Source organism: Falco biarmicus, chromosome 8 (genome assembly GCF_023638135.1).
Source record: "Falco biarmicus isolate bFalBia1 chromosome 8, bFalBia1.pri, whole genome shotgun sequence".
In the NCBI taxonomy this organism is placed as follows: domain Eukaryota; kingdom Metazoa; phylum Chordata; class Aves; order Falconiformes; family Falconidae; genus Falco; species Falco biarmicus.
The window spans coordinates 2741249-2756837 of NC_079295.1; the positions used below are offsets into that span (position 1 = coordinate 2741249).

At 45.6% G+C, this 15589-nt stretch overlaps 1 long non-coding RNA gene across 1 annotated transcript; it reads right to left on the bottom strand.

Annotated features, from left to right (window-relative positions):
- Positions 1–106: 106 nt before the first annotated feature.
- LOC130153533 (uncharacterized) lies at positions 107–15112 on the bottom strand. Its single transcript, XR_008823433.1, has 12 exons — positions 14587–15112; positions 14314–14492; positions 13670–13730; positions 13313–13429; positions 9093–11851; positions 8366–8446; positions 7518–7642; positions 6781–6952; positions 6126–6194; positions 5885–6046; positions 1643–5541; positions 107–930 (listed from the first exon to the last, which is right to left on the bottom strand). It is a non-coding gene; the product is annotated as an uncharacterized LOC130153533 (long non-coding RNA).
- Between the last annotated feature and the right edge of the window lie 477 nt (positions 15113–15589).

Sequence of the window (15589 nt, forward strand, 5' to 3'; positions counted from 1 at the left end):
AGCCTACTGAACACCTTACAGCAAGAATTAGTGCAATAATATCATACAGCTTATTATTTAACATACCTTGCAAATGGTCTGGGGTTTGTTTCTGACAGTTGAACAGTAGCACATGACGGTGGAAGCATGCTGCTTCCTACCCAGCAAGAGAAGGAGGATGCAACGCTTTAACACAAATTTAAAAAGGTATATAGTTCTATGCATATGATTTTTTATATTTTTATTGATTTTTTTAATTTGAAATTGATATATCTTATGCTCTACAGCAAAATAAGGCTGAAGAATACCTCCCAGCCAGGTAGCTTGCTGAACAGAAACCAAACCGTGCTGTTGCCTCCCAAGTACTCCTGTTACTTGCGGTATCGCAGCCAACTGCCGTTTGCTTGGCCCACTGTTACAGGTATTGCTGTTCTGTGATCATTTCACAGAATTTAAATCAGTGAATAAGAGACAGATCTAATTTTAAAGGCAATTTTATCTCAAATCAAACATTAAATTACTATATATTGCATGTCCACTTCACTAGAGATATGCTGGGCCACAGTGGGAATACAGAGGTGAGAGACTCGTTCCCAGGCAGTCTCGCTAGCTCGCAGAGGGACAGCGTGTTTCACTGTGTTTATGCAGCGCTGCCCTCGCTGTTTCCAAGCCCCGTGCCAAGTTTGCAGCATGGCAAATTAAACAGCCATTTTAGTTGTGTCAGCCAGGGGCGTTCATAAGCTGCAGAAGAACGGAGAGGACAAGTCCCTCACCTTTGTTTCACTTCTTGCTCTTTGTGATGCCTCATCACTGGTTTTGTCAAGGTGGCCCAGTGTTTGCTGTGTGAACTGGAGCTGTCTCACAGGATGGTATTGTTGCATCACCTAGGGGTAAAAATTCTTCTGTTGAAGCTCTCCTTAGTCTTTATTGGCCTCTTCACATCTTGTAACCCTGTTGATTTGTTTCTTCTTGCAAGTGACTCCTGTCCCCTCATACAAAAAACATTCATGATGTCCCAGGAAATAACAGCACTTGGCACTGAACTCATGCTTAGAAAGCAGACGCCAGAGGCCCAGTGTGCAGATTCCCTGTGCATTATTCTTTTCCAAAACAGTCTGAAACACTCGGAATCCTATTGCTTGTACATTTTTTTTTTTTTAAATAGTCTTGACATAGAGGAAAGGGATTTTTTAAGAGTTGTCTTAAAAATCGACCACCATCAAGGCATTACCATTCATTACTTTTTTATATAAAAGACTACCTCCAGGCATACTTGAAGTACTGGTCATAAAAGCATCTGACTGTCTTAGAAACCAAATTATACCTCTTCAGTTGTGCTTACCTGATACCAGCACCGACAGGCACAGAAAGCTGTTTGCCATCCATGTTTGCTGAAGGCCACAGGCAGATGGGAGAAACCCAACCTTTCTGCTGCTTAGAAAATTCATTTTTAAATACTGTAAATACTACTGAGAGGCTTAGTGGCTACCGAGCCAGGGGAAAGGCTAGCACTGTAGAGCTCGATTCCTGATCCTGCAGGTGGTGGCAGTGTTACATTACTGTAACTTTATTGAAATTACTGTTCAAAGAAAGTAAGTTCTTGCCTATGTGTAGTTCCGATGTTTTGAACAGGTGAGCTGCCACGCACCACGCTGTGGCTCACGTTGCAGAGCAGGCTCTGAGCAGACAAACGAGATTCCTCTCGGATGAAAGCTAGTGACAGGATGGCTTCCTGAAGTGCTCCAGTTGCTCGGGAGTCAGCGGGATCACACTGGAGCAAAGCTGAAGTAAAAACCAATCCAAAACATGTCCTGCACATCTGGACCAGCTCTTGGCAGTCTGCCTGTGCCCCACCAAGGGGTACCGCTTGCTGTCACAGGCGTAGCCGAAACTCAGGGTAGCGCTACAGTCAGGGGTTACTGTAGCCCAGCGCCTTCTCACAGCTACACCCTGTCCTGCGGCTTTCCACCCTGCAGCCCAAGCAGGGTTAGAAGCAGCAACACGATCTGCTGCAGCTGGACCAGCCGCCCGCTGCGCACACATACCAGGTGCCATGGCCACGGCCATGTCATCAGCCTTTGCACTTCAATGTATGAAGTAACAGCAGCTGCAGGGCCCGAGAGCGGGGGTGCTGCCGTGGGGCTGGGGACCCCACCGGTGAGGTGTGCCGTGCCTCGCTGCAGAGGGGTGGCCACCATGCCGTTCGTACACATGCAGCTGCCGTATGCTCTGTCCTTTTGCACAGACGAAGGTCACTACCGTTTGTCCCTTGCCGGGCGACCTACTTAAGCGTGCTGTATAAACAAAAGTGTGCGATGGCAAGTGCTGTGTGAGAAGGCGCTTTCCCAGCTGTGATTACAGCCAGTGTTCACAGCAAGCAAAACTGACCGGTTTGCTGAGGGCGCTGCGTGGGCAGAGAGGGCACACACAGCTTTGCAGTGCAGGGGTGGCAGGGACGCCAGTGGGTTTCTGAAGGAGCCAGCTTGGCTGGGACAAACCCAAAGCCACAGTGCACAGCCCTGCTTTTAAGCAGCACAACTGCATGAAGCTCAGGTGTGCGTTAGCTTTAGTAGTGTGCTCAGCCAGCCCTTCTCCCCTAGAACGGACACTTGCTGTGAGGAGGAGCAGCTCAGGCCACCGTGAATTAGCCCAGAGTCCTGCCACGTGAGTTACAGTCTAGGACCAAATTTCTGGAGGAGCAGAACGAGCTAATTGCAGCCCGTCCTCGGGCTACTCAGAGCTCCAGAGGTACGCAAGACTTCCCGCCCTATTAAACAAGTATTGCAAATAACACGTATGGATCCCACAGGAATAAATAGTACCGCTGACCACAGAGGAGTTTGCAAGCAGCTGTGTTGAAGCAGATCAGAGTGCAACACCACCACCTGTACTGATGCTAGGTTGTACTGAAGCCACGTGAAAGAGTAAGCTGTGACGACGGTGAGCTGATCCTTAGCTGAAAAAGCATGAAAACTGCCCGTGTTGTAATCATTTTCAGCGTATTATGATGTAAGTCATCTGCTTCAACTACTCTTTCCCCAGTGGGGTATGTTGAACAAATTCCACTAACTCTTACGAAGGTAAGATGACGTGTGGTATGATATCACACCCCTAATGAATTCCTTATGTGCTCCTCAAGTAGCCCAAGGCTTATGTGCTCTCAGACCCAGGCATCATCTACCATTAGAAGCAGCCAGTCCTGCCACCTCCTCCCCGTCCCAGTCACGTCAGCGCCCAGCCACAGCCACATGACTCAGTCCTCAGTCACTCACCCGACCCCTCTGCAAACCCGCCGGAGGTTTGTTTTGGTAGCACCTGCCAGGCCTTGGACTAAAGCTGGTAAAAGAAAAGTGATGAAAGCAAAGATGTAGCATATCAACAGCACATAGTTTAATAATAAATAAAAATAATGGGTTTGCTGTAAACAGTAGTTTTGTTAATATCAGCCTCACAAGGCAAAGAACGTGGGTCAAAAAGCCAAGGTGAAAGGTGTGTGTTAATTCAAACCAGAGTCCAAGACTGAAGCAGGCACTCGTAGGCCGCAGGCACCTGCTACTTGCACAGACTGACACCCCCCCCCCCCCCCCCCGCCCCGGGTCAGGGCAGGTGAAGATTCCCCAGCAGCTGGGTGCGGGCGGAGGCTGCTGGGCAGGTGATGCTCTGGGTGGGCTGGGAGCACTGGGCTGAGTGAGCTCATTTCCTGCCCAGCTCACGTGGGGCCCTGGGCTGAGCTGGGCTGCGGGGCCAGCCCTGCTGACTGACCGACCCGGAGCTCCTGCTGCTTCCCCTGGGACAAGATGCAGCGCTCTATGAAGCTGATGACTGTCTGGGGAATCTCTGTCATCACTGAAGAAGAGATTAAAATTTTGGCAGTCTAATACGTACATCTCTAGATGCCAATTACCCAGCTACAGGAGAGCTATCAATTATGGAGAAGGCTGATGCACCTGCGCAGACAAGGTACGCGCGGCTTTTGGAAGGGTATCTGTAAGAGGTATGGGTGAGGGGAAGGAGAACCACTGAGAGAAAGCTGAATGCAGGGAAGAAAATGCACCAGCTATTAGCTTTGAGACCAGTATTTGGTTAACGAGCATCAACAAAACACGAAGTATGCTCAAGAGACCTTTTCTAAGCACGGAACAGCCCCTGTAGTGCTCTTTGTTGCTTAAGTTTGTCCTTTGGCAAAAGAGGAGGAAACAAACTAAACTAGAAGAGGGGTCTGTCTTCCACTCCTGTGTAAGGAAATACAGAAGGAAGTTTAAGAAACTGAAATCCTGACTGATAATGAGCTAGCAAATACTTCTCCCACCTAGTTTCTTTGCTTCCCGCTCTGAAATGAATGTCCTTGCTTTCTTCAGCATTTTGGCTGCTGGTTTTTCACAGTTTCTAACTGGCAGGCTGTGAAACTGCAGACCTGAACCAACAGCAGGCTCCAGGCTGAAGGTGACTAGGCAGCGGGTGCGATTAGAACTGCAGGGAGAGCGGTTAATGCATGCGCTGTTGCAGTTGTGGAGCCCTGTGTGAGAGAGGGCAGAGCAGCATACACCTCAGATGTGTCTGCGGCACACGGGTAGGAGCTCCCCACGACACCCTCTCCCAGCGCTGTTAGAGGGGTGTATGGGGGCGGCACTCACCACAGAGCTGCCCCTCTTAGGGGGTAACAAAGCCAACATGGGTCTCCAGCACAGCATAAACCACAGAGGTATTGGGAAGAAGGCAGGGGGAAATGGATGCCGAGTACCACAAAGCCCTGAGGAAGGTGAGGGAAGACTAATTTTGCCTGAAAAATGCTGTAGAAATACTCCCTTGCTGTTAGTCTCCTCCTAATCCTAGAACGGTACTTGGACTGGTAAGCAGCCTGTGAGACCTCAGGCTGGAACACCTCTATTAGCTTTGTTTTTTAAAAAAAATTATGCTGGTTAATATCCTATATAACATCTAAACCCCTAGATTTTCACCCCAAACTACTATAATCATGCAAACTACAGTAATTTGGACATTGTGATACAGTAGTGCAAGGATGAGGTGATGTAAGGACAAATGACTTTGTTGGGTGGGGTGGGTGGGAAAGAGGTTTTGCGTGATGTTGCATACAGAGTGGCACGAGGGCAGCTGGGGGGGCAGTGTACTTGGCCACAATGCTTTTGGTTAGTTGGTTAGCACAGAGATCCCCAGTCCGATAAAAACAATAGGCTGTGGGGGACAAAAGCTCTTCTTACAAGCCCCACTACGCTGAAGTGAGTCACAGAAAAGATAAAAATTTTATTTTTCTTTTTCTTATTTTAAAAAAAGTATGATAAATGCCACTTAGTAGAAAAGCCCAGGGATGCACCTCACTCTTCAGAAACCTATATCTGAAAAAGGGTTTTTATTGAAAGACATTCTCATTTTTTTATGGAAAGGGTTACTTGGTGCACATGCTGAAATACTATCTTGTTACTTTCAATGAATTATTCTAATGCTAGCTGGTCTCACCTGTACTGACTCCATGCTGGCTTCCTTCAGCTTCTTTTCTGCCTCCTCTGTACAATTCTTCAGATGTTTGACTGTTTTTTCCAGTTCCTAGGTAGAAAAAGAAGCAACGTTAATTTCTATACATTTTTTCATGGCACAAAAAAATTTGCAATGTAACAGAAGGGCTTTCCTATCTTTACTGTAAATTGCTTAGAGTTCTATTATTTAAAAAAACCCATAAAATTCCTGTCTCTCTCCTAATTCAGATATATAGTAAATGTATGTTAAGTTGTCAGTTGGACTTTCTGGAGCAGACACAGTATGATTTATAGGCATATCTTTTGACTGAGTTCATAACGTCTTTCTACCACCTCTTCTACAACTCCATAGATTTTGCACATAAATGCTTCCATGGATGTCTCGCCACTTTTTCGTGCTGTTACCACTTTACCTGACATTTGTTTTCCATCTGCTGCCTTCGCCTTCTCTCCACTTCCAGCTGGGTCCCCAGCTGCCTGTTCTGCACTTGCACTTCATGTTGTTTTTTTAACACCACTTGCATCTCGCTCTGCACACTTTTCAACACTGACATACATTTCTGGATGTCGTGTGACTAGAGACGACACAGGAATGAAGTTCCAACAACATTTTAGCAGATCAGTCTCTTCAGAAAACAGCTCAAGAAAGCTCACTTTTTCATAATTTTTTGTCTGATACTCCTCTTCTGTGGCTTCCATTTTTCTCAGTTCAGATTCAATCTCCTGGAAGTTGTTGAGAAAAAAAAAAATAAAAATCAGGATTTTTTCAGGCTACTGGCTGTTATGTGGGAACTATTTCTGCAGATGTCTGCACATAGTGTCCCTATTTCTTGCCCTATGAGACCGAAGTTAAGAACCCACACCCTGGGGCAAGGGGAACAAGCAGGTGGCAGAGTGGCCAAGGAGCCCAGACTCTCATTTAGGATCAGGTACCAGCTGAAGTGTAAGTTCTACAGCTATGAAGGACGGAAAGGGATTCATCGCTACACAAGCAACACTGGACCCCATCAATCAATAGTTTGTATCTACAAAACAATAAAGAGGACAAATGCTACTATAAAAATTAATGGGGGGAGGGGGGACAACTCTATGGCATCATGTTTTATATGGTGGGGGGAGGGATGACAGGAGAAGCCACACAATTGCTGCAGCTGCTATCAGTCTATTCATCTGCAGAATTTGAGTCCAGAGTTACTTTTATTTTCAAGTCTAGCTCCACTGCAAAGGATCAACAACAGTCCTACTCAGTAGGAGAAAAAAGGAGTTTCTCAGCTAGGACACCTGCCTTTATTGACAAATGCGTGCATACCTTCACCCTGTCGGTGTTAGCATCACTGTCTGGCTTGAGCTCTTTGGCTTTTTAGCTTTTCCTTGTAACTGGACAAAGACTTTTCCAGCTCTGTTACTTTATGCTGCAGGTCCCTGTTAGCACCACAAACTTCGACCAGTTTGGAGAAGGATTCTTCAGGGGCTCTCTTTACCTAGAGGAAAAAGTGAGTTCACGTTGTCTGTAAGAATTAGTTCATTCTATACAGCTAATAAGCAGCACACCCAGCTGAAGCTACAGCGCCTGGTGTTTTGACTTTACCACTCTTCTAATAAAACGGGCAAAAAAGTGAATGCTGGGATCTGACTAATACTAAGGTTACGCTGAGCTGCACGATCCAGCCCTCAAGGAACAAAGCAGACTTCCAAACCAGTATTTTATCCTTGGAGATTGCTATACAACCCCAGATGATCCTTTTGAAGTCATTGGAATGACTGATATCAACGCCTTGAGCTTATGTACAATGAGATATATAGTATTGGGGGATACACAGCGGTACTTGAAAAAGTTAAGAGAGCACAGATGGTGCATGGCCACCAAAGTGTCTGCCCACCACATGACAAAATTGTTTGTTGTATACAAGTGATGGACAACTCTATGACGAATGGAAAAGGAGACATTTTTGTCATGAGGTGCTCCTGTTCTGTTGGGAAATCATAAAGCAGACCTCTTTCTCTGGAAATCACTCACTGAAATCTTTTAATTCTATCCTTTTTCACCTCAGCAGATTCTTGACAGGCAGCTTTCCTGTAAGCCTCTTGTTCAGTCAGAAACTGCTTCTTCAAAGACTCTAAGTGTTCCACGTATTCTTTTCTCAGTCTTGGCTTTTTCCATTAACTGTTCCCTGTAAAAAGAAATTAAGTTATTCACATTTATATTTAATATGCTTTATAAATAAGAATAGGGAAGACAATTCCATTGTTAATACTTTTGTCCTGGGTATATACTCTGCACTACTACTGTTTTAAGACTGGAATGTGTTTTCAAATATTTCACGTTCCTTTTATTTAAAAGGAGGTTCCAAATAGTTATACAAGGTAAATAGACTTTTTTGGAAAAAAACACTTTAGGACAACTTCAGAGAATTAAATGGCTAAGCCTGTTTAGACAAAGGACAATGAGGAGATTCAGACTGCATCTACCCTCAGGTTTACTTAATAGCGTTCAGTTTTAGGGGGGGGAATTTAAGCAGCTATCCTACGCTCCCCTTGCTATAGCTACTACAGGCTGCTTCAGCTATCCTCGTGGAAGAGCTGTTTGTAGAAGTGCTGTAATGACCCCGGGGCAGCAGTTCCTCAGTGCAGCGGAGCAGGTTGAGGCATCATGACAGGAGTGAGTGGAAAAGCCCATTTCTATGGCTCCACACGAATGTCACCGTGGCCGTGCCGCTGGTGATCAGTGCTGATAGACAGATGAGTAAAGCCGTGGAGCTCCGATGTCAGCGCAAAGTAATGTTTCCCCTGTCGTGGATCTGTCTTACCTGCTGAGCACCAGCTCAGATGGAAGAGCTGAAACTCTTCCCTTCAATTTCGGTTTGGATCAGCTTGCTCTGCAGGGTATTACTGACCTGCAGAACTTCTTCCAAATGAAGAACAAGCTTCTTGTGCTCTGTTCTAGCACTTTCTAGTGCCTTACAAAGTGGCTCCACCTGTGCAGTAACCACAAATTAGATTTATACTTACCCAAATGAGAAAGCTTAGAAAGGAATACTATTTTTTTCCCTTCCCAGTCTAACAGTGTGTTCATCCGCTGTCTGATTCCTGATGTCCTAAGCACAGGCATATACCTGGGAATCCTTAGAACAGCAATCCACTACTGGCTGGCTTAGGCTGAAGGATCACAACTTCTCATATAGTCACACCTTTCTTGGAGGGGGCAGCAGGGGCAGTTCTTTGCCAATAATGAGTGTGTTTAGGTTGTGAGGTAATCCTTTTCCAACTAAGAATTACAAGCCAACATAAAAACAATTCCTTGGAATTTTTTTCCCCTCCATTCTAATAACAAAAAAGTAAAGGCTATACAAACTTCTGAAATCTCTGTTCATATTATGTATCCAGCTGCAGACTGTAAAACCTTCACCTGTGCCAAGGAATGTTTCTTTGAAGAGGAGATGCTTGCCACCTTCAACACTTGCATAACTACTTTCCTGCTCCACTGCCAAAAGTTGATAGCGTATTTTCGCCTTGATTCATGTGAATGTGTCACGCTATATTGTATTCAGAAAAAGAAAAGGTACTTGGCTCTACACCAAAAACATAGCGGTGGCTGTTACTACGGAAAAATGTAGCATCTACCTGGCTGCTCTGCTGCCTTCCCATGGCAACCGGTTTGGCCTGGCAATGTTCCAGTTCTAACATCTGTATTTTCTGTTGAGCCTGGCTCCTGGAAATGGAGATTGGATTAAAAGAAAAATCATGCATTAAATCAATTTGTGGACATCTCTTCTGAAGCGGTGACCATCTCAGAGTTCAGTTCTCTACCTTAACCAGATTAAGTTCTGCCCGTCACTGAAGTTAAACTCTTTTGCCTACTTGCCACAAGATGCGCCAGGCCTGCCAAGCGTGCACTTAGCTACAAGAACTCGGTGTACTTGGTCCACTAGCACTAAGGATGCTTCAGCGTTGCAGGAAACAACATAGGAAACTTTTCAAACAAACTTGTCCTACAGCTCATTAGCCAGAACCATGGGGAAGATGCCACCTTGCAACTGTATCTGTCTTGCCAGACCACAGAAACAATCAGTTCCACTCACATGTCTTTTCTGAGGTTGCTGATTTCAGTGTCCTTGTGTCCCAGCTCAGTCTGTACCGCATCCAGAGCTGCTTGCATCTTCTTATAAGAAGCTAAGACATGCTCCAGCGTGGATCTCGCCTTACTGTTATCATACTTCGCTGCATCCAGCTGGTGCTGCAGGTTTGCCATCTGCAGTACAAGAAATCATTAGGAAAAGGAGCAGGAAAATCAGTCATCTCTTAGAGTCTCTTAAAAGGATTCTTTTATAAGTAACCTGCATGCTTAGTAGTTAGTAGTGCCAAGAGTGCGTAATGGTTCTGAACATGGAAACAGCTTCCTGTAATTATATAACCTTTGTCCTGCCCCTGGTTTAAGCCCAAGCTGAGCGTGGGTGGTGTCCTTGAGGTTTTTCGAGTGTTTCAACCGGTAGTTCCAATGCTTCTTGAACTCCTAGCACCCAGGCTTCAGGAAGTGCTACAGATACAAGAAGCTGGGTTTTCAGTCAAAACCAGTTGTTGATTCTAATGTTTCTTAACCTAAACTTTCATCTATATCTCTTTCAAACAAAAAACAAAAAGGTTTTGATCCCTGTTAATTTTCAGCCATTTCTTCATTGTCATCAATTAGTCAACTGAAATTAACCATCATTCTAATTTGAATTTCATGGTCATAACTCACTGCGTTCAAGTCTCCTTTATTAACCCCAATATACTGTTTGGTTTTCAATGACCTTTGACTGAGAATGTCTATACTATTCTCCAGTTTTTCTCACATGATCTTTATAGCATTTAACAGAATCCTCTGGCTAAACCTAGGTTAATTGTAATTTAATTTTAAATTAAGCATGCCACCATGCCAATCTCCTACACATACCACTTCTGCGACTGCTTAAGCAAATCAAATAACCCTGTCTCTTATTCAGCTGTCTAGTGTGTAAGCAACTGATTTGTCTTGACTATAACCCACAGCCCATATGCAACTTTACGAGTTTTTGTGCATTGACAAAGAACAACAGTTACATCCCTGCTCTAACCATACAGATCTAAAAGCAGAAGCATTTTTGTTGGAATTTCAGTCAACCTATCTGTAATAGCTAGCCTCTGATTCTGTTGTGCTGTATAACGTACCGGAAAAAGAGGAAGACAACAAGAGACAATTCACCATGAGCAGGGCAGGGAGGGAATTCTAGCCAAAATATCATGACATCTACGGTATCATCCAAGGATCACTCAAAACTTCCTTCAATTAACAAAGGGAAAAAGCCTTGATCAGCAGGATTATTTGATACAGAAGCAAAGAAAACTTGTACATCTCATTTAAATTTGTCCTTTGCCTATGACTTTGTTCTGAAGGAAAGAATTATTTTGGTATCATTGTCCCCCATTCAGCCAACTCTGCCACAACATGATGACAAGTTTCTCTCCTCTTGCCATGCCTTATGCAGAAATTCCCACTGCCTTTTGTGAGCTTTTTTATGTGAGTTTATTATCGCATGTGTGATCTGCAGAATAACAAACCAAAAATCTGGGAAATGGCAACACTTCTGTAAAAGGAGTAACTAGAAATCTGAAACAGGTCCTGAGGGAAGGATCAACAAGAACAATAATTATGCTAGGATTTAGGCAGTTACTGCGAGCTATTTAGGAATAAGGAACAGACTTTAGGTTAGGAACGTTACCTTTAATTTTGACAATATGGAGCTTCCCCCTACCCTGGAGCGCATTAAATGCCACTCAGCTCCCTTATAAGCAGCTACTTTCACATCAGTAGACCAGGAATCTAAATGAGATCAGCTAGAGGCTTATCCGAGAGGCTTGTCCTTATACTGATGTTTTTTAATCATCTGTAAAAAGACTCAGTACAAATGGGCATTCTACTTGCAAATCAGTTCAGTAATCATGCATTAATGGTTACTTGCTAGATGAAAAGAATTTATGCTGATGGAATCTTTTCATATTATTGTTGTGTATTCATTACCGTGATTACCACTGCTGTCAGTTTCCTCTAGGTTTAGAAGAGCCTTTAGAAACATCACATGCAAACTAAAGGCCTTTAGTAGTTCTCACCTCCCTCCGTTCCCTGTTGGCTGATACACCTGCCACGGGTCTGCGGGACCTCAGTGCTGGTTTCCTCTCACTGTGGAAGCAGTAAGAAGGGCTAAGAAGATACGACGAGCGCCCACTGTCATACCCAGCTCAGCTTTCAGTTGTGTGCACTGTTGCTCCAGTTGGGCAGTTCTGTCCTCCTCCCCTTGCAGCCTCGCTTGGGCAAGCTGGACATCTTTGCGTAACTCTTGGCAGTCCTGCTGTAACATCTGTACCTGCAATGATATCACAGACTATTCTTTAAGAGGCAGAATTCAGTCAGGCAAATCTAACCAAATTTCACAGCTTAAAAAGTTATCTAACTGGAAAAGATATAGCCTGACCAGCTTCTCCTCTCTTTCTGCTTGTCCCAATCTTACGCAGAAGACCTTTACGGCAAGCGACTCCGTTACTATACGTAATGCAGCATATGTGTTCTTATAATCTCTTTACATGGCAGACAGAACCTAATAGGTTTGCACAATTAAAGATTACAGAAAAGATCAAGCTATAGAAGATGAAGGTGAACACAACACTGAAGGCACTTAAGAAGTCTATCTCATGCCATTTTGTGAGGAATCTTTGTTTTCCTGTTAACTAATAAATATACTACAGAGCCAACTATATCCATCAGAAAACGACAGATGAATTCAACTAAGCCTCTGCTTTTCACAAGATGTATAATTCATATAGTTCAATAACGTATCCATCATTTTTCCACTTCTGCTATAGAAGAACACACAAGATGATAAAAGGCATGTAGGTGAAAAATCTACTGATTTCCAACAGAACGTTGTATGTTTCAGGAACCTTGATGGTCATCAGAAAAAAGGGAAAAAAACCAACCCTTAGTTATTCAAGTTTTGATACTTTGCATATTCAAAGTATATACTTTGCATATTTTGATACATATTCATATTCTTTTATCCTTACTGAACTGTTGCTATGAATTCAGAAGTGTTAAAATGACTGCATGTGGCTTGTGCATGTACACCTGCAGAGAGGGAGGTTGGTTTTATTTGAATTACGTGTAAGACAGTTCATTTCTACCATGAACTGTGGCCCCCCCTCACATTCCAAAACAGCTAGATAATACAAATACAGCTGAGAACCAAAATCTAACTTTGTCATCATGACAATTAATACTCCCAGAAGGTTTAAGATCTCAACTGAATGTTTTTCAGAAATTGCATTTTCTATCTATTTATCAGTACCTCAATTCTAAAGAGGCTTGTTTAGCTTGGTGAAGAAGAGGTTAAGGAAGGATCCAGTTGTGTTTGACAAATCTGAGAGGCAGTTACAAAGATTATGAAGTTGAACTCTTTTCAGTCGCATTGAATGATTTAAGAAGGGGCAATGGTGCCAAATGTAAGCTTGGAATGTTCAGATTGGATGCTGGAAGAAAAAAAACTTAACTGGCACATTACTGCAGCACTATAATAAAGTAGCTAAAGCAGCCACGGAATCACAGTCCTTGAACTCTGCTAGACAAATCCACCACTGCCCCAGTCCAGTGCGATACTCCTACTTTGAGCAGGAAGTTTGATTACGCGATCTCTTCTGATCAATGTCGGTACAAAATGTTGCTGGTTTAAAGTTTTTAAACTGATTTCTACGCATGACATCCAAGTCCTTGCTCTTCCTCCCAGCTAAGAAAACAAAAACAGTCAGAAAAGAGGATCCAAAGTTTCTCAAACCTGCTTCTGTTCTGTTTCTAGCATTGGTTCCATGTCCTGTACATGACACATCATAGTTGCTTGGGATTCCTCCAAGGACTGATGCAGGCTGATCTCCTGGGACAGCTGTTGTCTTAGCTAGAAAAAAAATGAACTCTTTCTGACCCAGGTCTAATTAAGTAGATCAAACAAATACTTCCAGATCATATACAAAATATGTGTCTGGATATTTAGTTATGAGCTGGCTGGCAGGTTCCTTTGGGTTGTGCACAATCCAAAATTGCACCCAGAATGTTATTCAAGGATCATCTTCTTCAAATCTTCAAATAAGAGTTGGCAAATTCAGCCTCCTACTAAGCTCCTTGCTGTTGTACTTACCTCCTGCAGTCGACAGTTAATCTTCTGTTTTGCGTTCCTCAGCTGCAATCACTACATCCACCTAAAGAAGATGAAAGCAACAGATATTTTAATTCTTTCATGTTTGTAACTATTACAAAAGCAACAGGTATCATAAAATGTAACTGCCATGCTAACACCCAGAACATGATTTCTATCTCCAGTCTGATGTTCTGTGTTCTGAAGCACTGAATGTAAGCGTGGGAACACTAAGCAGCAATGTGTTCTTTGATACAATTAATGAGAATGAGTGACATACTGCACTGAAGTTTCTTTGGGGAAGATACTAATAAAGTGCAAGAATGAAATACCAGAGAAATGTAACTTCCTGGAAAAGCAGAAAAGCTATTGAGAACTCTGTGCATGAAAGCCAGGATGAACTTAAGCCATAAAGATGAAAGACTTGCAAATCTCAAATACTTTTTATTGCTGATTTCCCATGCATTTTTTTAATTGATGAAAGCACAGATTTTCATTGTCAAAAGTGTTCGATCCTACTGCCAACAATAAATCATAAACTCTTTTTTTCCAGCTCAGTATACTTTCTATTTAACTATGTCTGAGATGAACGTGTTTAAAAACAAGTCTGTTAATCCTTGAAACTATAATAAGGTCATCTTTTGTACCTTGGATGCAGTTGTAATCTCCAGAGCTTTACTCAGCCTCTGAACTTCTTCTTTCACTTTTTCTTCAGCCTTTTTCATATTACAAAGGTGTCGGTGCAACTTCATTGCTTCTTGCTGTACAATCTTCATTTCTTGCAAATGCTCCTCGTGGACTGCACTCAGGTGCTGCTCCAGCTGGGCTGCCAAGAAAAAGGCAAAGAACTTCCACTGACAGAAAAAGCATATGGAGGGACAATGAAGGGCGAAGTAATAGGAAAAAACCCTTTTTGCTACCTGCATGCTTTGGATTCAGCTCCTTTTCTGCCTGCAGCTGGAAGATGTTTGCTTGCAGTGGCTGCGCAACGCTCTCTAGGCGACACATGCGCTTCCCCAGCGCGCCGCAGTCCCTCCGCAGCGGGCTTTCTCCGGGCCGGCGCGGGGGCTGGCTGGGTGGCTGGCGGCCGTTCCCGCGGGCCTGGGGCGGAAGGGACGGCGGCTGGAGGGGAGACGCCCGGCGCTGCGCACCCGGCACCGCACCGCCGCGCTACCGGCGCCCTTCGGCCGTGGGGCCGGAGCCCCCCGCGCCCTCGGGCTGCGGCAGCGCCCCCGCCGGCACCGCTCCCCCCGCCGCAGCGTGCGGCTAACGGCGCACGGGCTGAGGGAGATCGAGCACCGGGAGCCCCCCGGGAGGACGGGAGCGCACCCGTACTCGCACCCCTGCCCCTCCCTATCTCAGCCCGCCGTCGCCGAGCGCCTCCAGCTCCGCACCAGCGCGCCGGTTTGCCCCTCCACCGCCCTCATCCGCAGGCGCAGCACCATGAAGGCCCTGACGCTCCCGGGCACGACGGCCGGCCTGGCCATGGCCCCCCGCCCCCGAGGCGTCCCCGCGCCGCACCGGGCCCCTCGCCCCCCCCCCCCCGCAGGCCCGGCGCGCGCAGGCGCGGTGTCGGGGCACGCTGGGAGCCGTAGTCCCCCCGGCCGCGGGACGCCGGTGGCGGCGGCGGTGACGGGCGGGAGGTGGCGGTGGCGGCCGCCCCGGGCTCTCCTCCTCGTACCAGGGTGCGCGCCAGCCGCTGCCGCTGAGCGGGGTCCGGGGATTTGCACCGGAGAGCCTTCCTCGCACCTCCGCCAGCCACCGGCTGCCGGCGGGGCCGGGCGCTGGGGCAAGGGCAGGCGCTGAGGCGAGGGCGCTGAGGCGCGGCTGGGAGGTGAGGGTGCTGAGGCGCGGCTCGGTGCTGAGGCGAGGGTGCTGAGGTGCGGCTGGGCGCTGAGGAGAAGCCAGGCGCTGAGGCGAGGC